The following is a 27,069-nucleotide window of genomic DNA, read 5'->3' on the forward strand; positions in this document are numbered from 1 at the left end:
TGTGATCTTTTTAGCAAGTCGCCCAGGCTTATTTGCATAATTGTCTTTCCTTTATTGCTGGTATAGCTAGGGACAAAATCAAAAGAAATTATTATTTAATATTCTCAGGTCATATAATTTGAAAGGGCTTAAAACATCCTAGCAGCTTTGAAATGTCATATTCCTTGAAATAATAATGTGTTTTGAATACGGGTTTTTAGCCTGTGTATGGGTTTGATGGAATTGATTTTTAAATTCTCTTTAAAACTCTCTTTTAAAGACTCTTCCTTTTATGAATTTTATTAGCATGCATTATTCAAATGTTATTTTTATTTACCTTCAGCTGTTGACAGAGAACATAAAAAAGGAAAGGTTTATGAGCATAAAATTGTATTTAAATTGTGATATAAACAGCAAGGAATAATGTTCCCCTTTGAAAAGATAAAAACTTTATATTTCACAAAAAAATAGTCACAAGACCAAATTACAGTGGCTAAGTGTCTTGCCTTTAGTGATGGGATCCAAAACAAATGATAGAAAACAAACATTTGAGGACTGGCCATTATTGTTCTGGTTTGACCTCAATTTTTCACACCACAAACAATTGATGGGGCATCTGATTTGACCACTCTTCTTTACCAGCAAGGCAAATTTCCAAATCTTCTCACGGAGCTAGAAGTAGCCCAGTTTGACCTGGGCTATCCAGACTTCAGCACCATGGCCTTGACCATCCTAGTCTTTCTCTCATAAAGAGGCAGCAGAACTGAGTGATGACACAGGCGCTTGTCACATTGTCCAGAGTCAGGATGCACAGTGTGAACAAGGTAGAAGGGCCTGGCTTGCAGAAAACCAAACTTTTTGAATCTTCAGGGAACAATCCAGGAGTCTATGGCCAATTAAGAGAGCAATTGCTATTGACATTTTGATTGGAATTGGGAAGCACTGATAGTGATGTCAGTGGTGAGTGAAATCTGGTCATTATCTCTCCTTCCATGTGGTTTTCTTTGGTGCAATTAGAATAACATTATTTTATAGAAGGTGCAAGGTCTTCAAATTTCAAACAGACCAGAGTTCAAATTGTACCTTTCTTCATTCCCAGTTGAATTCCTGTGAGCACATTATTTGGGTTCTCTGAGGGTTTTTATAAAGATTAAATGAGAAATACGTGAAGCTCTTAGCAGAGTAATACATGCGTTAGACTTAACAAATATATACATGCTGTCCTGTACCCTCCTGGCCTCCGCCTGTCCCGGATCTTGGGCTGTTGCTTTCTCACTCCCCACTGGTGGGAATGTAAAATGGGACAGCTGCTTTGGGAAATCGTGTGGCATAGGATTACCATATGACATAGCAATTCCACTTCTAGGTGTATCACCATGAGAAATAAGAACCTCTGACCACACAAAAAACTTGTGCATGACTGTTCAAAAGAGTGTCATTCACAAGAGCCAAAAAGTCAAAACAGCGCAAATGTCTATCAACCAGTGAATAAATAAAGTGTGGCACATCTCTACAATGGAATATTAGTTGATAGTAAGACAGGAATTTAAGTATTGACCTATTCTACAGCATGGGAATCTTGAAAACATTATGTTAGGTGAATGAAGCTAACTGCAAAAAATCACATACTGTATGATTCTCTTCATAGGAAATGTCCAGAATAAGCAAATCCATAGAGACAGAAAATAGATCAGTGGTTTCCAGGGGCTGGCTTGTGCATGTGTAGGGAAGAGGCTGGAGGTATATGGGAGTGACTGCTAATGAATACAGGTTTTTTGGGGGGGAGTGACAAAAATGTCCTAAAATTGATTGTGGTGATGGTTGAATTATACACTGTGTAAGTGGGTGAATTGTATGATATGTGAATTATAGCTCAGTAAAGCTGTTATGTATTAAAAAAACAAATATATACATGGATGTAGTTGATTTTTTTCTCAGATTTATTGGACGGACTTTTCAGTGTCACTATGGAAAATAAAGAGGTCATCCAGAATCAAATACCTCATTTTTAACTTTTTCAGATATAAAATAAGCAGATCCTAGCTATACTAGGTGCTTTCACATACATAACCATCTTAAACTTGGGAGGTGAGGAGGAGGAAAGGATGATAATAGCAATGTTTAATACAATAATGAATAACTTAAAATTCACTGAGACTAACTCTGCCATACACTAATCACACATCCCAAGGTATTTCCCCTTTATTCCAAACACCATACATATGTGCCCATACATGTATCCATGACTTATTTATTTTGTAACTGGAAGTTTGTACCTCTTTCTTAAAGCCAAGCCATGAGATTTCAAAGAAATAATGTGTTTCCATCGTCACACACACACACACACACACACACACAGAGCCTCCATCGTTCTATGCTATAAGCGGAAAGATTTGAGGAATACTTAAACAATGTTGAAAAACATAGGTCATAAATCTTAGCAGTGTCTGTTTTTCTTCAATTAAGCATTTCTTCTCTCCCTTTGATAATGTAGTTTTGCAACAGATTTCCAATATGGGAGATTTCCTCTTCTTTCCCTCTTCTGTTAAAGAGGAAGCTCAACCTAGAGTATGCAGTGGAGGTTCAATGCTCTATCTGCCTTAATACAGCTACTGAGGAAGACATAGGCACATCTTTCACCGAACTCCCTACCTCATCTTCCAAAGTTCCAGTTGTAGGAAAGGTGGTTCTTTCTTTCCCTTTTCTAAAAATGGACAGAAGCCCTAGAGAAAGGAATAAGTTGATAGTCCAAAACCTCATGATGTTGCATGTAAATCAGCTCTAGACCTAGACTTATTAATCCTCTGGAGGTAGAAGAGAAAACAAAAGATGATGGGAAAGGTATAATATGAAACGGTAGACATGGAGGGGTGAGTAAGCTGAAGGAGTGGTCCCCGTGGAGGGGAGCAGGGGAACAGCAAGCTCCCCTGATGGAGGTCGCATGGAGGCAGGTTGAAGAACAAGGATCCCACTGAGCCTCTTTTTTCTTCTCACCAACAGCAGACAACTATGGTATTTATTTTAGCCTCCTGCCTCAAGAAAGGACATTGAGTTCCTGCCTCAGGAGAGAAGTTTACTCACCTGTGAAACTTAGAATGGGCAGCATTAGTTTTGAAAACAAAATCTTCAGAGAGAAAAAAAAGATTTCAAAGTTCACTTAATTCATCTTTACACATCACAGGAAGAAAGCTTTACTAGAAACTATAGTGTAAAGGAGCAGTGAAACAGTGTGAGGAGACTCCCACCTGACAGAAAACAGGTGAAAAGTTTCATGGCTTTAGAGCCTGGGGAGCCTTATGCAAATTCTCCCCCTTCCCATCCCCCTTTGAGAAAGAGGAAATGATATGACAAGCTCAGATTTGTTGAGGGTAGAGGGAGAAGCTGAGCTAAGAGGTGGCTGTGAGTCCTTGAATCTTGAGGGAAAAAAGAGAGAGGGAGAGAGATGTTACAAGGGAAGGAAGTCTGGAAGGCTGTAACTGCTTGTCTTTCAAGATGGAAGTTGGCCATGAGCCAAGGTAAGTGGGCAGGCCCGCAAGACTGGAAAAGGTGAGGAAACAGGTTCTCCCCTAGAGACTTCAGAAGGAATGCAGCCCCACCATACCTTGATTTTATCCCAGGGAGTCTCATTTTGAATTTCTGATCTGTAGAACTGTAAAAAAATGAGACACACAGTTGGACAAGTTAAAGCATCTTCAGGGACCAAAGGCACTGAATAGTTGAAGGCTGGATTGTTGAAGACTCTGGGTGTATGGTGATCACCATGGCTGAGATGTCACCTCGAGACTGGGCAGTATGCTGGTCAGAGTTCAGGCTCTAAGGTCAGCTGCTGGGATTTGGCTACTGACATTTTCCCACTCATTAACTGTGTGACCCTGGGCAATTCACCAAATCAATCTAAGACTCAGTTTTCTGTCTTTTTCAGTCTTCCTGAGAGAAATACACCTTTGAGGAAGCAGCCGCACATTTAATGCTGCTGGTGGTAGTGGTGGTAGTGATGGTGTGTGTATGGTGGTGAAGGGAATATCTGGGAAAAGAATAGGTGGTAGAAAGGCACTAGGAGGACCTTTGGTCTCACAGGAGACAGGTAGCTGATGGGTCTGGTCCAGTAAATGTGCCCAGCGAGGGGTCACTGCAGTGGGACAGAATGAGGGCTTCAGGGCAGATGGGTGAAGCCTGATGACTGCTGTACAGGGAGATGGCTTAGTTCCCAGGGCATGATGCCTATGTCAAGAGAGTAGGACAAAAGTTTCACCAGCAATGTACATCTGGTAAGAGCTGGTCACTCAGTGGACAAGGACTTCTCAATCAGAGGTCAGTATGAACTACAGGACATCACAAGGACCCATACATCTGAATTCCAGAGGATATGCAAGATTTGCCATTCTTCCCCATTCCATTTTGGAGATGGAGAGGATTTGGGATGAACACTTGAAAGGCAAGCAGCCTGGTATGGAGATGAACCTTGAATCCAAAGGACATTGAAAAAACAAGAGGAAACTAATCCTAGCAGAGACCAAAATACATTGGGCTGTCAAGATTGTTCTTCCCACAACTCCCAGCCCTTTGGAAGGAAATCTTTCAGATTAAAGTTGTATATATATTTTTATATAATAGATATTGTGATATATATCACCTCTTTTTTAGATATCTAAGTATATAAAACTTTGGCCTTGTGATATCTGCATAACTTACATCTAGCAGTTTTCTTTTCACATAGCACATGCTCCGAATATATTTGTTGAATAAAGAGATGATGTAGACTACTCTATTTTCTTAAAAAAAAAAAAAAAGTTAGTAACATCATGTTCCATCTCTGCACACGGAGGTAACTTCCATAGTTATATACTTCTGTGTGTGCATAACACATTTTTAAACTAAAGTTGAAAGCTAAAAATACTGTACCACAACCAATTGAAAGCATTTACAAGAGCCAAGTCACAACATTTAATGTGAAAGAATAAAGCAATCTAGAAAATAGAGACCTAACCCTCAAATACACCTCAATTCCACAACTTTTTTGGGAATACTGTAACATATTGGCTTGTATTTTCTGCCCCTTTTTCCAATTCTCTAGTTTCTGCGTTTACTGAGAAGTGATCAGATGGAAAACAATTTTGAGTCTCAGCATTGATTCTGGATACTGGGATAAAACGAATTCTAGGTGAAATCAATGGGCAAAAGTGGGTTAGTAAAATGGAAGTGGTAATGACTTTTATATTTAATATGTTATCTTTAACCAACTGGCTCCTCCAATTTCTCTCCAAAGGAGGAATAAATTCCATGCAGTAACAACCAGAGGTTTTTAATATGTATACAAGAAACATAAGGTAATATTTTATGAAGATAAAATAAAAGCTGATAAAGGATATCTACATTATAAAATATCCAGTAGAAAAATTAATATTACAAACAAAAGCTTTTGCATATGCACACACACGAAATAGAACAGTAGCCGAGGTTCTCAATCAAATAAAGCAATTTAAATAAACCACAAAAAGTGATAGCTCTAACCCATTAACTTATAGAACAAGGTTAAATAAAATGAAGTTCACAAATGGCACATTAATCTAGAATTGGCTGTTGGTTTGGTTGGTGTGTTTGTTTTTGCGAAATATCATTTTCCCTTGGCACCAAGTGGGATGTCAGTCCCATCCTATGGCCATCTGGGCAGAGCAAAGCCAGAGAGCTTCAAGTTGCCACATCCATAAAATTGCCCCAATTCTTTCATTTTACTGAGGAACTTAATTTTACTCTACTATATTAGCATTAATCTTTCTGCTCTAACAGTCTACTATATTTTGATTCAGATATGGACCTTTCCTGACACCTGGGTGGCTCAGTTGTCTGCCTTTGGCTTAGGTCATTATCCTGAGGTCTTGGGATCAAGTCCTGCATCAGGCTCCCTGCAGGGCGCCTGCTTCTCCCTCTGCCTATGTCTCTCCCTTTCTCTCTGTGTCTGTCATAAATAAATAAATAAAATCTTAAAAATATATATACAGACCTTTTCTAGGAAGAAAACTGCTTCTCTTCATGCATTTCAACTTTATCAATTCATTTGAAGGGTAATTTGGTTTCTTCTTTACCTAAAGTGATCCGTCAGATCATCAACTGTTGATACTCTGTGCTGTCAAGTTATTTGGACCAGGTTAGCAATGGGATCAGCTTGCCAATGTAGAAGCATCGATTGACTGACAATTTTCCTCAATAAATCCCTGAATGATCAATTTTCTGTCTTACTGAGAAAAACCTGTAAAAATATCTTGTCAGTTGTATAACTCTGCTGTGGCCATACGGGCAAGTGGGAACAATGGAGAGCATAACTTTACACTTGAAGTTCCTTGCATACTGCTGCACAGATTTCAGGCAGCTATCCAGAATCCTAAAAGCAACTGTGAACTAAATGCCTATAAGATCTATAAGCCTACAGAAGATTTGTTTTTCCAAAACTGCCTCTCATGTTTCCTTTCTGTTGCCACTGTGTCCATGTGTTCCCCCACATTCTTGACTACGAAATAAGAACTTATGGCTGAAGTGAGAAAGACATGCAGCCTCATAACAACACAGTAACGTCCAAGGGACAGATAAGAGAAATTTGCAAGACTGTCCAATAAGAATATTCTACAGAAATTCTCTTACCTTCAATTGTGAGAATTAGAAGGGACTTCAAGAATCCTAGGACCCGCCCCATCCCACCCCCACCCCCACCCAGAAATGGAAACCCAGATCCTCTCACTAATCCCTGCTTACTAGATATGTTCAGACTTGAGTCACTCAAGAACTCACTTGCACTGGAGACCATCTGATCTGCAGCCCTTTCTCACTGTTGGGAAACTCTTCATGGAGCCCAGGTGTTCTGGCCATCACCAGCCAACTGTAGTAACATTAACCCCATGAAACTTCTGCTCAGAAGACTCCCCATTGCTCTTTAGTTGAAAATACTCTTACAAAATAAATAAATAAATAAATAATAATACTCTTACCCAGAGAGGAAGGTTGACCTGCAGGTATTTCTGAGAATCCTCAAAAGTACTTACATACACAATTCAGAAGTTGTAGGTCCAATGGGATGCCTGGGTGGCTCAGTGGTTGAGCATCTGCCTTCAGCTCCGGATGTGATCCCAGGGGCCTGGGTCAAGTCCCACATTGGGCTCCCTGCATGGAGCCTGCTTCTCCCTCTGCCTGTATCTCTGCCTCTCTCTGTGTGTCTCTCATGAATAAATAAATAGAATCTTTAAAAAAAGAAGAAGTTGTAGGTCCTAGATACAGGCACTCTCCCTTCAGACATCCTCAGATCAGCTGGTTGAAGGAGACAGTGTGATATGTCAGCACATAAACCAAACTGCTGCAACCACTTCTGTCATGTTCCCCGTGTCACCTGGAGTCACTGATGACTTCCTCCAGATCACTGGACTCTTATTCTTTGTATTTTGGAAGAAGAAATATGACTTTGTTTCTTGAGTGTAAGTACCTCTTTCAGAGGCAGTTCCCTCAGCAGAGCCACGGAGAGCTTACTGACATAGTTACATCTTTTATGCCATCACCCCACGGGCTGGAGGGCTGGATGCCAGTTGTGTAGGATGTCAGTCCCTGGAAGAAAGCAGGAAGACTTGCTTCTGCTATATCTACAAGGGATACCCATGTAAGCTATGCCCATGGAAGGGCTGTCAATGGACGCCAGGCAATGAAGATACCTGGGTAGCACAGGTTATGCCTCCCTGTGACATATCCAGGATGTGTTAGGAGAATGTTTACACAAAGTTACAAAGTGTGGACGCTGATCCACTGAAGGAGGATATTCCAAGCCATCCAAAGAGAGCTCAGCTGTACATTCGGCTGTGAATGGCAAAGAAGTTTGGGTCACTTCTGGGTCTGAGGCAGTCTGTGCCTGGTGCTTGGTTGGGCAAATTCCAAACTCTTCCTCCAAACAACTCACATCACAGATGGACGGTCTGGGCCTGGGGAAGCTGACTGTGAAGCAGGCTTCCTTCCAAAAACACAGCATATTGGTAGTGGGTCCCTCAGAGAGTGTGCAGGAGACTTCTCTAGTAGCTGTCTCTCTAAGCACTTTCAGAAACACGTGTGTAAGACTACCTACTGCGTATCTTTGTTGTTCTGTGTGTGATAAACACATTTCACTCTGTCTGTAACCAGAGCACCCTCTGATATCAGGACCTGCTGCTCTCTCTGCCCACCTGATGGTTGCCTTTGGCTATGCATGTGTGTGTGTGTGTGTGTGTGTGTGTGTGTGTGTGTGTGTGCATGTGCGCGCACATATATGTGCATTTGCCACTCAGCTTTTCTTCTTGGAAACGATTTTAAATCTCCTCTACACTTTGATATCTCTGCAAACCTTTCTCTCTCCCAGATAAATTCTCTAACTTCAAGAGTCTTTGTGACTAGTCAAGAGATTGTAAATTAGGCAGACAAGGTTCTCTTCCTTCCTCTGTCATTTTTAAATCTAGCTAGTCAATGAGTATTTGTCTGGCACCTACTTGTACCCACCTATGTGGTAGGCCCATAGGCAATACCAAAAAATAGAAAGTGTGGTCCTTGCACTTGAGAAAACTATAGTCTACTGGGAAGAAATGTTTAGCTCCAACATAAGGAAGTATATGATCAAGTATCCAGGGCTTATTGGAAACAATATTTGGCACAGGGTTTCAAAAGAAATAATCTATCAGGGATTTTTGTAGTAATCAAAAATCTTTCAAGAAAGAGATGTGACTTGAGATCAGCCATGAAAGTTGGATACAAGTTTGACCAATACTGGATCGCGTGGAAGAGTACAGCTTGAAGAATGAGTTAGGTTGATGTTTACCCGCTGATCTTTTACAGAAGTTTGCCAGTCGCTGCCCTAGTCTCACATGTGGTATCCCACGTGCCCCTCCTGATAAACTCTCAACCTTTCAAAGCAGAATTAATCCCACTTGCCTCCGTGCTCCCCTGGCTCTCCTATACTCTATACAGCTGTAATAGTACCAATCACATTGTAACCTACCTAATCACTGCAGACATCGTGCTTGCCATAACCATGTCCCCACTGGATTATAGCAAATGCCACCCTGTCAACCCACTTCCGTCTAGCCCCTGTGCAAACTGCCAAAATAATCTTTTAAAAACATGAGTCCAGGCTATTTCAATGTTCAGCAACCACCAGGAACTCTTACCAATTTAGGATAAAGTTCCAGTGCTTTACCATGGTCATGAGGTCCCTGCCCACATCTCTGACCCTGTGTCCTCCCCAGTCCTGCTGCAGCCATGCTGGCTGGCTTCTTGTGCCCCCAAACATGCCAAACTTGTTCTCTCAGGGCTTTTGAAATTGCTGCCCCCTACATGGAAAATGCCTCTTCCAGATCCTCACAGCTGGCCACTTCCTGATATTCAGATCTCAGCACAGATGTCACCCTCCCAGAGAAGCTGTTCCTAATAATTGCAGCTAAAATACTACCCTCTCTACTCATTCTGTATTAATTCACCCTGCTTTATTTTGTTCATAGCACTTCTGGACATCTGAGATTATCTTGTTTGTTTACTTATACTTATTCATTAACTGTTTGCCTCAATGCAAGCTTACCAAAGCAAGGACTTTGTCTCCCAGATTCGCTGTTGTATTCTCAATGTTTAGAATAACTCTTAGCCCTGAGGTGCTCAGTAAAGATTTGCTGAATAAATAAATTAATGAGTTGTATAATAAGTATTCATTTATTTGTATTTTGCCTCAACCAGACTTCAAGCTCTTACAAGGATCATACAATTGTTATATCCTTAGCACATAATATGTTGCCTGGAATTCAGTCACTATATTTAAGTGTTTGTTGAACAAATAATTGAGTTTTTGAGTGAATACCTAAATGCATGCAACCATAGAGCATTGATGTTTCATCCTATAAATATGCAAACTGCAATTGAATTAGTTTAAATACTAAAGTACTCTTATGAGATGACAGATACTGATAGCATTGAACTTTAAAAGTTTTGAAAGATTTCAGATAATGATCATGGTTCCAATTTACCTAATTGGCCAATTATTTTTGCCTTCAAATAACAGCAAATGTCTGCATACATCTTTGGTTTATTTGTAGTAGTATGTGTTCATCCATAGGTAAAGCCTACAAATTCTTTCAATTGGTAAGAGAAAAGATTACAAACCTGGCATCTTCAAAAGTGGTGAATTTCAGACCCAGTCATGAAGTTAGATGTCTGACAGTATTGCAGTGAAGCAAAATAAGAAAAGAGTCTATTTCACTCTAACTTCTCTTTGATGACACTAATCATGTGTGTTTTTGTTAGTTCAGGTTTGGTTCAAACTGAATAGGGAATAGAGTAGACAGCTGAATGTCATACTCCTTTTCTTTCTAAGGTAATTTACCCCCTGAAGAAAGAAAAACCAGTATTTGCAGGTGCAAATTCATTCAGAGTCAGCCATCCAAAATCCAAGTGTTGTAAGTGAGGATGCTGTGCCTTGAGGTTCAGATCCCAGTGGCTGAAGCTAATTACTAGTGAACAAAGAAACTGGTCCTACCATAAGAGAACCTTTGAAGAAGCCTAGTTTATATCTGCTGCCATGCACATGTGTTCAGATCCAGTGCAGTTACCTGCCAGCACTCCTACAGCCAAAGAATGGGTAAATGTGTCATCTGGGGAGGCAACTGCCAGGCCTGGCAGGATGCAGCCACTTCGCAGGGTCACAGCATTCCAGCATCTGCTCCTCAGCTTTGCAGGTCCAGAAAATGGAATGTGTCAGTGTGCTTGTAGTTGATTAATCCCTGGAATTTACAAGAGACTGATGTACCAGTCAGAGTGCCAATTTAGCAATTTACACTAAGAAATGTAACTGCCAAGTGGCTCAGAATGTTTATGTCAGCAGGAGAATGCAGCCTCTTAACAGCACAAAGAGGTAAATCATCATCACGTTTGCTGGTTGAGTGTGGACTGGGGGCAGGAGGAGGAAGTTGTATGAATGACCTTAATGACTGATGTCACCAGACCTGACACATCCATCTCCAAATTGAGATTTATCTGCCAAGAAGGCAGGACACTTGGGTTTTCTGACCAGTGCTGGAAATACATTAGCAATTCTTGCTCACTGGCATTTATTTTTCTAGATTCCTTGCTGTACGCCCGCATGTCCTCCCTTCACTCACATTCATGCCACTAAATAGATTATGCCTTTTTTTTTTTACATTCAACAAGTCTTCATTGCTAACAGTGATGAGCTAACAATTATTGAGAGGTAATGTTAGATGCATTCTAACAACTCTAGAGTCAATTCTGTTCAAATGCATGTTTTGAACACAACTTGTTCCCAAATGATTGATATATTAGAGAACCGTTTGAAAACAACGTGAATTTTACTTGCCTGTGCACAGTTTTGTCCGAAAGAAACACTAGGTGAAAACCAAACACTTCACTCCGCTGAAACAAACCACTTAGGAATGCACACCGAGCATACATACACATACTACAGGTGCCTACCAACTGCCTCAGGTCCCCACCACTCATGAGGCAGCTGACCATGTCCAGAGTTGCCATATGTTGTCCAGCTTCAGGACTGCCCACCCCATCAATCACTCCACAGTGACTCACAAGCTGCAACCCTGCCAACACCCAGTTTCACAAACAAATTTCAGGTCTTTTTTCCAATATAAAGCCATATTTATTATATTGTTCATATATTAACCATTAATCATGTAAAATTGCATTGCCGTTTTCGTTAGGGTCTTATTCTTTGATTTAACGTGTGTCACTGATGGTTTAGTGTTATGCTCAGACCTCACTTTTTCCTTAAACCCTGTGGTTTTTATTGTGCAATTTGGCATGGCACAGTGATTTTTAGAAATGAATATGTTGTGTTACAGCAGAACTGAGAACTGACTGTACCTTATTATCTTATTTAATCTTACAAAACTCATTTTTCATATGAGAAAATCGAGATTCAAGAAGTTTGAGTAATTTGAGAACAAATAGCTGCTAAGTGGTCAAAGATTCAAAATATCTGCTCTAACATGACATAAAAGCCTTGGTTTCCTGATTTGATATAGGAGCCAGTCTGCCTTTTAAGATGGTTTTCACCAAGAGCTAATAATAGCTATCATTTACTTAGGGTAGTGTAGTTGTGAGTGGTATGCCCTCTGGAGCCCTGCTGCCTGGGTTCAGATCCGGGATCTATCACTTATGACCTGGGTAGCAACGGACAAGTTATGTAATAGGGTATGTTGTTGCACAATGGCCTGAGAATTGCTTACCCTTTACGATACAATTTGCCATCAAGAGGAAGATTTTATTTTCCTTAGATCTTGACTCTGGGCTGGCCTTGCAACCTGATCTAATGAACAAAATAGACTGGAAATGACACTATATTGATCCCAAGGTCAGGCCTCAAGACCCCTTGAATGCTTTACCTTGCCATCACCGAGTGAACAAGTCCGGACTAGCCTGCTAAATAATGAAAGATCACATGGCTCTTTCACCCCAGTATTCCCCGATGACAATGAGTGGATGCCAGAAAATGAGTGAGGCCATCATAGACTCCCCAGCCATCAATGAGCCAACAGCTAATTTCAGATGGGTGAATCAAGCCAGTGAAGATCAGGTGAGCCAGGCCCAGATCAGCAGAATTATTATTTTTTTACTACTAGATTTGGGGTTATTTGAAAAGAGCCACATGATACATTTAACTTCTCTATACATTAGCTGTCTAGTATGTAAAGTGGGAGGCATAATAAAGCTGTGAGGATTAAATGAGTTAAGTACATACATAAATACTTAGAATAATACCTTCCTTACATAGTGAGCTCTGCTCTGGTTATCCTGTATAACAAAAAAGATGGTCTAAAATGACAATGATTAAATATTATTATTTCTCAAGGTTCTGAGGGTTGACTGGGCTCAATTAGGTGGTTCCTTCTTGGGCTCCCACATACAAGTGCAGGCAGACAATGATTAGGGCTTCAGTCATCTTGAAGACTTCTTCACTCATATGGTTCCTGGGATAGAAGATTCAAAAGTTGAGGACTGGACCAACAAGAGCTCAGATATCTTTATCTATCTATCTATCTATCTATCTATCCATCTATCTATCTATCATCTATCTATCTATTATCTATCTATCTATCTATCTATCTATCTATCTATCTATCTATCTACCTATCTATCTCCCTCTCTCAGATCTCTCCAAATGGTGCCCTTGTATCAGCTAGACATCTAACTTAGCAGCTGAAGACTTCCAGAGTGAACACCCAAAAGAAAGAAGCTACACAGCCTTTTCCATGATAACTATCCAAGTTCGAGGGGAAGGGACATAGATTCCATGTTTGATGACAGGGGAATTAGAGGATTTGCAGATATGTCCTATGATCCCCTTACATATACCCATAATCACATCATTCTCACAGCCACCCTAATAAGGTGGGTAACAACACTCTACCCATTTCCTTTATTATTTGAGGATTTATTTTTTATACAGTTTTGGTTCTCAGCAAAATTGAGAGGCAAGTGTAGAGTATTGCTTATAAGCCCCCTGCCTGACACATGCACAGCCTCCCTCATTATCAATAGTCCCCACCAGAGTACTATCTTGTTACAGTTGATGAACCTACATTGACAGTAGAGTATTGCTTATAAGCCCCCTGCCTGACACATGCACAGCCTCCCTCATTATCAATAGTCCCCACCAGAGTACTATCTTGTTACAGTTGATGAACCTACATTGACAGTGGACATTGGGATATCCATTTTCAACATAAGGGAAACTTGCCTTGGAGACCCTAAGGTTTTTTTTTAAGATTTTATTTATTTATTCATGAAAGACACAGGGAGAGAGGCAGAGACTCAGGCAGAGGGAGAAGCAGGCTCCATGCAGGGATCCCAAAGTGGAACTTGATCCCGGGACTCCAGGATCACGCCCTGGGCCAAAGGCAGGCACTAAACTGCTGAGCCACCCAGGGATTCCCCCCCTAAGTTTTTGATGTAGAATGATAACCACCCAGCACCTGAAATAACAAGCAGAGATGGGGAGGCAGATATTAAGGGGAGGAAATTAAGCTGTGGCTTAACCTAGCCTAACCTGACTACCCCAAAAATTGGTACTGAAAGTGGGGTGCTCCCTAGTAAAACTTAAACACGTAGAAACTCAACTGAAATAAAATCTCCCTCAGCCTGGGTTCTGAGTGACTAAGATGAACAGAAAATGTGGCATGAGAAGAAATAAGTGCTTTTGGTTTAAACTGCTCAGATTTGGGATTTTATTTTTTGTTTTTTTGGGTTTCTGGTTTGTTTGTTAACTCAACATAATCTAGCCTACCTTGGTTAATATACTATGTTCTTAAGAAAGAAAAATAAATAATAAGAAAGAAAACTATGTCCGTTCTTGGAATAAATTAGTATATGTGAGGGAGCTGTATCAGCTATCTACTGACGTGTAATAAACCATTCTAGATCTTAGAGGAATGGGCTATATATAGGAGCCTTCTGGAGTACTGGAAATGTGTTGGGGAAGTACTTACATCAGTGTAAAGATATAAATAGAGAGAAGCAGAAAATACATATATAAAAATAAATCAAGATGAAATCTAGATATAGGGACACCTGGGTAGCTCAGTGGTTGAGCATCTGCCTTCAACTCAGGTCATGATCCTGGGGTCCTGGGATCGAGTTCTGCATCAGGATCCTTGTGGGGAGCCTGCTTCTCCCTCTGCCTATGTCTCTGCCTCTCTCTCTGTGTCTTTCATGAATAAATAAATAAAATCTTAATTAAAAAAATAAACCTGAGATTTACTTTGTGTATAAATAGAAAATAAAATGGAAAAAAGCAATAAAAATAGAAAAAGAAAAAAGAAACCAGAAAAATAATAGAATATAATAGAATAATATAATTAAAAAGAAAATAAATGAAAATGAAATAAAATAGAATAACAACCACCATAAAATAAAAGAGAGACAGTAACAATCTAAATCTAAGTTGACAGGCCATCTCAACATGGAAGGAGCCCAGGAAGAGGAATAGAAAGGAAGTAAAGGTATTCTTGCTCTAACTATTAACATTCCCAGAAAAATATGATTAAATATGTGTATTAAAAGTGTAAGAATAAAATATCTTTTTCAAGTCTCTAGTATAGGTGAAGAGTTCATAAATTGAACACAAAAAGAACTAACCATAAAGGAGGAGTTAGAAATTGTGCCACATTAAAGTGAAGTATCCTGTTCATCAGAAGACACAAAACTGGAAAGATATATTTTCAACACATATATCCACATATAATTCATATCTAGGATATATAAGGAACTACTATAACACAGTAAGCAAAGAGGCAGATAATAGAAAAATTAGCAAAGGTCACACAAGAGGATATCTAAATGGCCAATGAACATGAAAAAACACCCAAGTTCATAGTCATCAAGGCAATGCATCTTAAAACTATAATGTCATATTATTATACCCTCACCATAGTGACTAAAATGGAAAAAAGATGAAAATGAAGTGTTGGCAAGGATGTGGGACAACTGAAACTTTCCTATTCCAGCTGAGGAGCATAAGGAGTATAAGATGGTACACCCATTCTGGAAAACTGGTGGTAAAACAGCTCTACTAAACCTACTAAAAGTCTACTAAAGCTGAATGTACACAGACTCTATACTTGCAATTCCACTGCTGGGTGTACATACCCAAGTGAAATGAGTCATGTACTCACTATGAAACAGGTCAAGCAGGCTCATAGTATCGTTATTTATAACGGCAAAAAAAAACAAACCAAAAGGACCATAAATAGCCAACAGTAAACTGGGTAGCTAAACTGCAGAGATTTATACTCTGAAATACTACATGCTCTATGCTGCACAGCAAAAAGGATGAACAAGTTGTGGCTGCATGAAATCACATGGATAAATGTCACAAACATATGTTAAGCAAAAGAAGCCAAATACAAGAGTATAATTGGATTTACATAAAGTTCACAAATCAGCAACACTAATCTAGGATGTTAGAAGTAAGAACAGAGGTTCCCCTTGGCAGAGGGATAGTAACTAGGAAGGATCTCAGGAAAGAGATTTCAAGTAGTTAAGCTTTCACGTTTGTTCTATGTTCCAGTTACACACAGGCATTCAATTTGTGAAAATTTATTTGCACACTTTTTGTTAAGATTTATTTATTTATTAGAGTGTGTGTGTGATCTGGAGGAGTGACAGAGAGAGAGAGAAGGAGAATCTCTAGCAGATGCCCCTTGGGCATGGAGCCGGACACAGCTTCCTCCAAGGACCCTGAGATAAAGGCTTGAGCTGAAATCAAGAGTCATTTGCTAAACCAACTGAACCACCCAGGTACCCCTGCAAACTTTTCTGTATGTGTATGTTTAGTTGGATACAAGGTTTATTTTTCAAAAAAATAAAAATGAAATAAGCGGCACATAAAAAAATAAAGACAAATCAGTAAAAGAATAGTAGTTACGATTTCCAAACCACTAAAGAAAAGAATTGCTCAAAGAGGAAATAAATCAAACAAGAGTACAGAAAAGTGAGACAGAAAAATAAGAAACCATAGTAATTTGATAACAAAGAATTAGAAATATATAATGAAATTAGGTCCAAATATAATAGAAATTATAAGAAATGTGATTGAATAAAGATCTTCTATTGAAAGGCAAAGTTCTCAAAGAATCTGATGAAATAAATACTGTCTACCTTTATGCTGTCCACAAGAGACCTAGGACATTGGTACAGAAAGTGTGAAAATAAAGGAAAGAAAAATAGTATCGTAAATCAACACCACCCAAAGGAAAGCAAGTATAGCAATATTAATTTCTGACAAAATTAACTGTGAGGCAAAACAAAACAAACACCTTCAAAAAGAGAAAGAAGATTTATTATTGATTATAAGGTGGGATCCACCAAAAAGTTAACAGCTATGAGCCTCTATATACTTACCAACATAGTTTCAAAATGCATAAACCAAAACTGAGAGAAATACAAGCAAAACTTGATAAATCCACAATCATTATGGGGGATTTTCACACAAAAATCAAAGTGAAAAACAAAAACAAAAGCAGGCTCTAATGCCTTTAATTAACAGTCACCAAACTTGATTAGAGAGAGAAAACTCTTCAGAAAATACAGATTATTTTCAAATATATATGGCAACTTGACAAAAAAAAATTTACCACTTAGTGGTCTAGAAAGAAAATCTCAATACATTCTAAATCCAGAGGCCATCTTTCCTGACAGTAATGCGATTGACAGAAATCAACAAGAAAGGGCTTTTGGAAAAAGCCCACCCAGTACGAATACATGTATTGGATATTTAAGAATCCCTCATATTGTACAGCTTTACTATTTACTGAAATCCATTTTATGGATTCCTCATTTGCTTCTACTCATTATCTTCTCCCCAGTTCACAGTTCTGAGACTGTAACCAAGACCTACCACTTGTGCAAGTCACAGGACGAGGGTGTATTCCAGCTGAAATTAAAACAGATCTTACTTCCGCTGGTTCACTAAATCTCACTTCTTCCCACAGAGGCCTCCAGACGTGTCAGAATTGCCAAATCCCTGTGAATTTAGGGTATCTATGCCTCAAAACCATCATCTTTGATGAAGAAGTCTACATTTAGGTACCAACTCCTATTTATTTGCTTCTGTTACTAAAAATAAAAGTAAATCTCACAAAATTACTGAGTAAACCCCAAGTTTAGCTATTAAACCTTTACCCTTTTATCAAAGATTCTTCAAAACCGTGACCACTTTGTACCTTTAGTGAAGATTTTGTCCGTAGAGAGCCACAAGCTACATCTAAGCACAGATACTCTTTCCAACACTTGGCATACCTCTTAATTTTTCCACATTTCCAGGTTCTGTTCTAGTGTCAAAGGCCATTTTTCTGTTTCCCCCCCCCTCCTCTTCCCATTTCCCACCTTGAGAGCCTTCATATTAAAGTTATTTCCCAAGCTCTGGAGAGGAAATAGGATGGTATCTGTCCTTTTAGACACTTTGAGGAGTTCACTTCCACACATCCACTTGCCTTCAGAAGGCAGTCTAAAAGGACAGTTTAAAAGCTTTGCAAATAGCTAGTGACCATGACCTCTTCCATTTAGTCTCAACGTGTAAGGCCTGCATTAGTCTCTATTTTTATACAAAAGCAACCTACTGTCTTTAGGTTTTCTTTTCTCATTTTTGTTTCATTCACTTTTATTTTCCATCCCTTGTCATTTTTTTTTTTTCATTTTCTACATTCATCTGGGCAAGAAATCAGGAAGTAACTAAGGGGAAGAGAGGCAAGGAGAAAAAGATTAGAAACAAGAAAAGGTGATTATTGTAAGAAGTATTTAGAGAAAACAGGTAATGTGGGGCAAGAAGAGTGGAGAATGGGGTTTTGTATGGATTTTACCGCACGAAATGGAAAGAGAAGATACAAAAGAAGACTCAAAAATCAAAGTGAGAGTAAAGCGAGCAGAAGAGTGGAATGGGGTTATGATCTATTTGGTGGCTTGGTCATAAGTTTCTAAATTGTTACTACTGGACAAACTGCTGGCCTTACCAAATGGTGCCCATAGAAAATGTTTATTCTCTGGCACATAACAACCTGTAACTTCTCATTGCATTTGTTACTGAAAGTTGGAGCTTCTGATTCTGCTTACTTTAATAGAAACAGCTTTGACACAGATGAATGGTAGATTTGATTGGGAAAGCAACCAAAACAACCACTCGTTTCATCTCACATGCAAATCTTAGCACTTCACTGACAAAACCATACTGTTTTATAATAATAATAGCATCTAATGTAGCATACATCGGAAACGATATTTCTCTTTGAAGTGTATCAACGCAGTTTTTTGATGCTGGAACATACCTGCCTACACACCTTCTTCTTTCCTTTTCTTCTTATATTCTTGAAATGGCTAGTGTATGCATACCTTGGTGTTCCACCCTAAAAAATGTATCAAAAATAAAGGTAAATGGAGCAGCCTTATTTTGTGTACCCTTACTTCAATTGTAGTTTTAGAGGAAACAAATAAATAACAACGTGATCCAATTTATAATTGTAGTGAACCTATATTGTTTTTATATGCTAGGCGTCTTTTATTTTCTGGTAACAACACCCCCTTCTGCCTTGGAAGAATTGTCTCTCTGCTCTACCTCATTCAAGCAGAATACATTTCTCCTCTGTTTACCACCCTTCACTGCAGGGTGGGGCATTGACCCAGACATCACCAGTTTGGTCCTCCCTATTTGATGTATCATAAAGGAAATCATATATGTCATTTTATGTTATTCGAATGTTCATGTTTAATTTGCTTTTCTACAATAAGCCTCATAATTTTTTTAAATGTTTTAACACTCAGTAGTTTTTTAAACAACCAACCACGTGAGAATTCACAATAGCAGAAAAGTTAATTTTTTTTCTCTAATTCTTATAGATGCTGAACAGCTTGAAGACACCTGCTTCAACCAAGAGAAGGTAACTCTGGCTTAATAATAGCACATTACTACATGGGTTTGCCTGGGGGGTAGAAGGTATTTATGAATTAGTGGCCCAAAGTGACAGAAGTATTACCAATCTGAATTAGAAGAACAGAAACAACAGGTGAGCTACGGATTCATGTTTTGTTACACTGAACTATATCTATACTATATACTCTGTATGTATGGTTATATTGGACTAACAGGATGGTTAGAATTCAATGATACGGTTTTCAAAACAATCTTTCACAATTAAAACATTTGGACACTCTATTTCAACAAATTCTTTTCATATACAATTCAATCTTGAATAGGTGGAGAGATTTCTTACATCATTTACTTATTCACCCAGAAAATTGCCTAACAGTCATATGACTGGACATATCCACAAGTGGTCACTGGATCCCAGAATTTACAAATGTAACTGTGCACCAAGTCATCTGTGGAATTAAAAAAAAATTCCAGATCTTGCCCCGCCTTTATTTTTAACAAGTTCCATGAGTGGTTCTGATATACATGAGAATCACTGGTTTAGTCCATCTCTTTCCAATTTATTCATCTTGAATTTTGAAAAATTAAAATTACAGAAGTGTGAATGCCTGTAGTAAGAATCATCTTCTTACTCATCATGTATTTCAGTTTAAGAACACAAAGCCTCTCCCTGATTATTATAAGCTGTTGAGACAATTTTACACGTGTGACGCCAGTTACTAGAGCACTTGTGTACAGGCAGCAGGGCTCCATTTTGTATGATGGTAAAACAATGAATCTGATGCACCAAGTGTTTCAGCCACTCCTTCAGTGTATATTGCTGGGTAAATCTCACTTTTTAAAAATTGTATTAGTTCTAGGGTGCCTGAATGGCACCATCAGTTGAGCATCCAACTCTTGGTTTCTGCTCAGGTTGTGATCTCAGGGTCCTGAGATTGAGCTCCGTGTTGGGCTCTACACTCAGCACAGTCTGCTTAAGACTCTCTCTCCCTCTGCCCCTTTCTCTCCCTCTCTCTCCCAAATAAATCTTTTTTAAGAAATGTATTAGTTCTTTCAGATCAGTGAATACCTCTTAAGGAGTTTAGCCTCCATGGTCAGGGCAAAAAATCTAACATTGTTTCCCAAAACATATTGAAATTAATATTTTGAGAGTAGTGAATTATTAGAAATATGGCCTCCAGCAGGATGAAAAAAAAGTGGAAATTCTCCCCCACTAAGGAGAAGAGAAACTAACTAGGAGAATGCATAGGCAGGAAAACAATCCACTTACATCTGGGGCAAAACTCATCAATCCCTTGAACCCTCCTTCCACCCACATCTACACTGAAATCAGTCCCCAATCATACTGCATTGTTTCTCACTCCAATGCCTTGGAACAGGCTGCTCCACACTCCTTGATGAGATACTGGTTTTTAAGACCCAGCTGAAATGAGACCCCTTCTGTGGCGATTTCTTTGGCTCTCCGCCTCCCTCCCTTGCCCCCCCCAAATTTCAGTTCAGCTTCCATGACAGCAGTGTCACTATTTAGTTTCATGACCACGTCCCCTGTTTTGCTATCAGTTACACCAGGGCATTTTTGTATTTTCAATTCCTAGCTTGGCATCTAACATCCACAAGTGATGAAGAAATGCTCATTCAGTAAATATTAAATGACTTATCTAATTAAATTCCCATTCTATTGTACCTAATCTACCTCTTAAAGTGGTAACCGAAGAGGGGAAGATGTCCCCTTGGGGTCCTTGGCATCACAATAAATCAGCTGATTTTAAAGAAGCAATAGACCTAAATCATCGTCTGGCAGCTGCATTCAGCAACTTGCCAACAGAATTCTGTGACTGGGTTGCTGTGGTTTGGACCCAGGAAGAAACAGAGGAGAAACCTCGGTGGAAAATCCAGAACTGTGGAACCAGGCGAGCCAACTGTTTCAAAACAGAGGATAGCCAGTTGTATTCCAGCAGTAGGTATTAATACTGCCCCCAAACCAAGAGGAAGGCAGGCATCAACGGGCAAAGACAGAGCCATGGATCCAAGAGATAGTCACAGAGACTAGGGAATGAGGAACAGTATATCTAGTACTGAGAGATTATAGTAGCCAAGACTCTTGAGGTCCAAGCGATAAAATCCCAAAGCAAAAAAAAAAAAAAAAAAAAGAAGAAACAAGAAAAAGAAACAAAGAAACAAATAAAAAAAAACCTGACACACACACAAAAAAGGATATGGAAGCATACATGTCCCTCCTCTAGGATCCCAAAGCCCCCTATGGGCTTCTTTATAGTTTATCATATTGTCTGTTTTTCCTTCTGAGCCCCTCAAGCAAAGCCACTTCAACTCATTTGTCTTTTTGTCTCCAACACCCATCAGGCACCCAGTGTATTGTCTGACACTTAATTTACACTCCACATATTTCAGCCATTGAACTGGCCTCTAAGAATGGAGAAGTGTCTCACTTCTCCCTCCCAAGTCCTAGAGCTAAAGACAAGATTTTAACCCAATGTGTTTTGCCACCTGAGTTTCAGGCTGCTTCGAGAAGTTCCTTAATCCTGTCATTATGAGACATTTCCCCCTTAAATTATATGTGAATACTGCAGTTTTATATGGTGTAGAAATAAAGGGATATGGGTAGAAGAGGGGAAAAAATGCAGAAAGACTACTTTTTCTTAGTAATGATACATTCAAACAGTGTTTTATCTAGTGCCTAAGAAAGTAAAAGCTTATTCAATTACACTGTGGCTTTGAAATGAAATCTGCTGCTCTACTGACTGCTCATTGCTCCAGACAAGCTTCAGTGTGCTGGCTGATATTTGGTGCAGTGACTCCGATACAGTGTAAGATTTCTGAGTGGCAGAATGGTATCAGCTTTGTGCAGAAGTTAGCTGCAATTTTACTGAAAAAAAAAAAGTTATCTGTGGAGATTGAACAGTTACTGCATATGCATAAAAATGCCCCAGCAAAAAGCTGTAAGGTATCTACTTTATCAAATTGACTTACACAATAGAGGGGAAAAAAAATCCAGCTTTTATTCCAGCCTTATAGATCATTAAATGGGCACTATAAAATATCATTGCTTTCCTTTCTTGCTTTTTATCACTACCAGGACAGACATAAGTTTATCCTTAACAGTAAATGGACATTCTGTCCTATGGCATTTCTTCACAAGGAGAATGTCAAATTCTTACAGTTATCTCCTGATTTATGGCACATGTATTTAACCCATTGATTGCCTATTACGGCAGACAGAGGGTTTGGATCTGTAAAGTAAGCAAGTCATAGTACTGGCCTTATTTAAGGAGTCAACTATGAAAAAAACAAAATAAATAGTACCCATATAATACTATAAGCGCTATGATAAAGATTTTACAAGGTACCAACATTCAGGGAAAAAACCCTCTCACCTTGCCCATGTGGGAGGATGAGAATTAGGGAGGGCTGAGCATGTTAATAAGGAAATGTCATGGGAAATTTACTGCAGTACGTTGGGAATTTTGAAGGTACTTTGGGGTCTCCTAAGCTCAGTAGGTTTCTATTAGAATAGTAAATTAGTAAAATAAAAGTTGGTTGTTGAGTGTAAAAGCTACATAATCCTGAGTGAAATGAAGATCTGAAATTGACTCATTTAGCATGAACTATACCCACAGACTGAACGAAGCAGACCAGATAAATGAACGATTAATTCACATGAAAGCAAGGTCCTTTAACTCAGCCGCCATTGAAATTATTTCTCCAGACCTCAATCACCTTCATTCCAGGTTTACTCCTCTCTAAAGACCTAATCTAAAAGGTGATGCACGTTTAGTATATAGGCATTGATGGCATTAAAATTCATAAGCTTTAAGACACAAAGGTAGTAGGAAACCCATATGTACAACTTGAGACATCAGGCATAGCAATGGTTGAAAATAATACTCTTTGGAAAATTGTAAAAGTAGTGTATCTGAAGGATGGGCAATATGATTTGTTTTCCATTATAGCCCAAAATACATAGCTATTTACTCTGTGATCCAGATCTAACTACCAGGCATAATGGAGGTTGGGAGAGGGTACTACCCTGCTCCCATTGACAGAACTTAAGGACATTTTGTGACTGCGAGAAACAAATATAGGAATGAAGATGGAGATTTTTCCTTACTGGAATTTTCTTTATTTTTCTTTCTGACAATAATTTGGTTCTCAGTTCCACCATCTACTGAAAAGGATTTAAAGATCGCTTCTTAGCATCCTTAACTAAAATGATTCAAATGTGAAGTAGGTCCTAAAACAAATCTACTTTCTGAAGAAGTGGTTCTGAGCACCAGATGTTCCCAATTACATAGACAGTTACATAAGATATATTCAAATAAAAAAATTAAGAATAACATATTCTAACTTAAAACAATAACATGTATTATATAGTACTCTGAAGAACTGTATATTTGAAAGACATGTAAAAAGATACTGTGAAATGAGAAAGTCTTACGATGTTACAACTGCAAAATTATAGATTTTAAGGAGATTCCAATTTCATGTTCTAGATTAAAAATTCTAGTTATGCCCAGGATTGTTACTGTGGCTTTGAGGTGGAATGGGAAGCCCTGAGACATACCAAAGTGGAGGGGTGTGAGCCACTGGGCAGTTTTATTATATGAGCACCACATGTTCATTGTAGAAAATACCAAGTGGCAAAATGATCAAAAGGATATACTTATAACCCCATGACTTATTAGACAACAATTATTAGTAAGCTTTTGAAGTATATTTTCTAAATTTTAATTGCAATAAAAGAATTATATCTATATACAATGGTTTAAAGTACCTATTGTAGAATCTTCAGATTGCTTCCAATTTGTCTGTACCATAAGTAATTCTACAGTGAACATCTTTGTAAATGAATCTTTGCACACATCCTAAATTCCATTAGGATACATTTTTAGAAATTGAATTGTGCAGACAAGCAATGGACACATTTTTAAATGTTTTCAAAGTATTGCCAAATGTTCCTACAGAACATTGGTATCAACAGAATATGATCCTGCTCAAGTCCACTCATGGATGCTAGTTGCTCATCCTATTGATGATGGCTAGCACGCATCCAAGGATTTTTGGATGTTCCAAAGCTCACCACAGTGGTTGAGAAGAAGGTTCACTTCCCTAGGCACCCCTTTCTTTTTCCTGAATAGTTACATATGGTTATCATACAACTTTTTTCAGGTTTCTCCAATCGGTTCACAGCAGTTTAACACAACTGAGAGTATTTCACTTATTAATTGGCATTAGATAAGCTATAATTCATGCTAAATCATGTGTGAGATTTCTTGATGAGAAAATTTATATCAAGAACAGAGTTTGAATGATTTGGCATTTAAACACTAGCACTCATACACTGAACCATTTAGATTATGCAAGAGCTTGGTTCAGGAGAGAGATGCTTCAAAAAAACTTTTGTTTCTCTTTGAGGCCAGTACTTGATGTTTAAATGGTCATTTCATTAAAATCAATGAATTTGTTAATTTCCCCAGCCACAGAGGAAAATGTTGAGAGGAAAAGTCGATTTTCAATCTGTGGGGAAATGATGGCAGTGCCACTTTTAACGACCGGTGACAGCAGTTGTCTTCTGGAACACCTGGGCTGTAGTCTCCAGCTAGATTCCTTCTGCTTCTCTTTCTTTTTTTTTTTTAATGGTAAAAATAAGAAATTACAGAGGCAATTCTGTATAAGGAAAGGAAGGGATTCAAAAAGAGATGACTTCATCTTGGAGCATCCACAGGACGCTGAGGAAAGCTCCCAAGCACTTGAAAAGAAAATCTCATTTCGCAGACATAATAAGAATAAATCCTCTTGGAAACAGCTTAAGACGGGGGTAGGGGTGATGAAATCACATTTTTAAAGCAAGAGCTCTGAAACTTCCATGTCTTTAAAAAAATAACAATTTTAAGGAACTGAAGTGAATTCAGCAGGTAGAGATTGCATGACTTCCTCTTATTGTTTTATGGGCTTTTAATTATGGTAAGATCTGCTGTCTGACCTCAAAGTGCACAGGTTCTACCATCTTGGCTGTTTGATGAGACATTTGCTCATCATGTACATTGCAGCCCAACTGCCAAGGACACAGGACTGAGCTGGATGCTCAGCTCTTGTGGCTAACTCAACCAATGTAACTGTCCTCTGATTTTCTAGCCACAGTTCTTGCATCATTCAAGGAGCAACCTGCCAGATCGCAAATGTATTTCAGGCATTTTCTCTTTACCAAAAGGGTTCTCTATTTTCAAAATCTCACAGACCCCAATTTCAGCTTAAGCTCTCAGTCATCCTTCAAATTATATTCCACCAAATTAAATTTTAATTCCTAAATCCTCCAGAAAAAGTACCTAAGTATCAAATTGTATTCCACCAAATTAAATTTTAATTTGCTCAATCTTCCAGAAAAAAAGTTTCTAAGTATCTAAAAGTATCTCAAATGAATAACAATTCAGAATCTTCACACATTCGCTTTTTAAATTTAGTATTAAAAGTAACACCCACATAAAGTAAGCTCTTTTGTACCCAAATTGTTCATAAAAATAAATCACAAATATAAAGTTTTTCCTTCGATGAATCAACTGTTTTTTATCTGCAAAATTGCTTTTGCTTCCTTATAGCAAAGTCAAGGTAGTCTTGGGGGGAAAAAAAAGATAAAAACAGCAACAACAACAACAACTGTGTTATATTTGTTTCAACAACCTATGAAGGAATAAGACATCATCCCTTATGTGTATATCATGTTAAAATATATAACTTAAAGCTATTAATTAGCTATTAGAGCTGCTAACAATTCTGTGAAGCATGATTTTTCCCATTTTACATGAGTAAACAAGCTTGGAGATGTTAAATTATACACTACTGTGTGACAGTCATATATGAGCTCAGATATGGCTCTACAGCACACAATAGCTGATGTGTCATAAAAGCTATGTCACAGAGCCTTCTATCTGATATGGCTCCATGTCTCCATGGTCACCTCGGCATTCCTCTAAAAATGAGGATGGAGTTTAGAAAACACCCCAGTACTTCCTTTTCACCCACTTGTCTCTTTATAAATTTACTTTTTCAACACATAACAAATGCTTATTTGATACTGTGGAATCAAAATGATAAATCGTATAATCATGAATCCTCAGTTCGGTGAGCAAAGTATACATATTTTTTTTAATTAATTAAAAGAGCCTAACATAAGTATTGTGATGGCAGAAGAGCCAGTGTGCTGTGGGAGCCCAGAGAAGAGAGAAAATATATTAAAAAGACAGGAAAACCTTCACCAGGAAGACACCACTTTTGCTGGGTCCTGGGGCATGAGTAAGAGTTTGCTGGTATTTTCAACCGCCATTCCTTGCCTCTTAATTATTCAGCATATAATCAGATTCCAAATAGCTTTTGCAAGTTGTGTCTTCTTTATGTAAGTTAAAAATTATAAATAGTTTCAATGGCTTTCCTCTGGTTATCTAAAGGAGTTGAAGTAAAATCACCTTGTCCTATGGAGAAAGTATTAGAGTTCTTCGGGCAGTACAGTTGAATGAAAAATAAGAGGCTCTTACAGAGAAGGCGGGGGGCCCTCATTGTGAGCCAGAGATTTGAGGGGTTTTGTTGTTGTATGTTTTGTTTGTTTGTTCATTATTAGCAAAGCCTAGGCTTCCTCAGTGTCA

The 27,069-nt window shown here is 38.6% G+C and overlaps 2 long non-coding RNA genes across 3 annotated transcripts in view; one reads left to right on the forward strand and one right to left on the reverse strand.

The window, feature by feature from the left end:
- Nucleotides 1–12,701: 12,701 nt before the first annotated feature.
- LOC144300838 (uncharacterized) lies at nucleotides 12,702–27,023 on the reverse strand. The gene is made up of 3 exons (XR_013367611.1): nucleotides 26,893–27,023; nucleotides 18,816–18,893; nucleotides 12,702–12,965 (listed from the first exon to the last, which is right to left on the reverse strand). It is a non-coding gene; the product is annotated as an uncharacterized LOC144300838 (long non-coding RNA).
- Nucleotides 26,418–27,069, forward strand: part of LOC144300837 (uncharacterized) — a 49,340-nt gene continuing 48,688 nt past the window's right edge. For both annotated transcript variants that reach the window (XR_013367610.1, XR_013367609.1), the window contains exon 1: nucleotides 26,418–26,551. This is a non-coding gene — a long non-coding RNA (uncharacterized LOC144300837). The remainder of the gene's footprint in view (nucleotides 26,552–27,069) is intronic.

Source organism: Canis aureus, chromosome 29, assembly GCF_053574225.1.
Source record: "Canis aureus isolate CA01 chromosome 29, VMU_Caureus_v.1.0, whole genome shotgun sequence".
Classification (NCBI taxonomy): domain Eukaryota; kingdom Metazoa; phylum Chordata; class Mammalia; order Carnivora; family Canidae; genus Canis; species Canis aureus.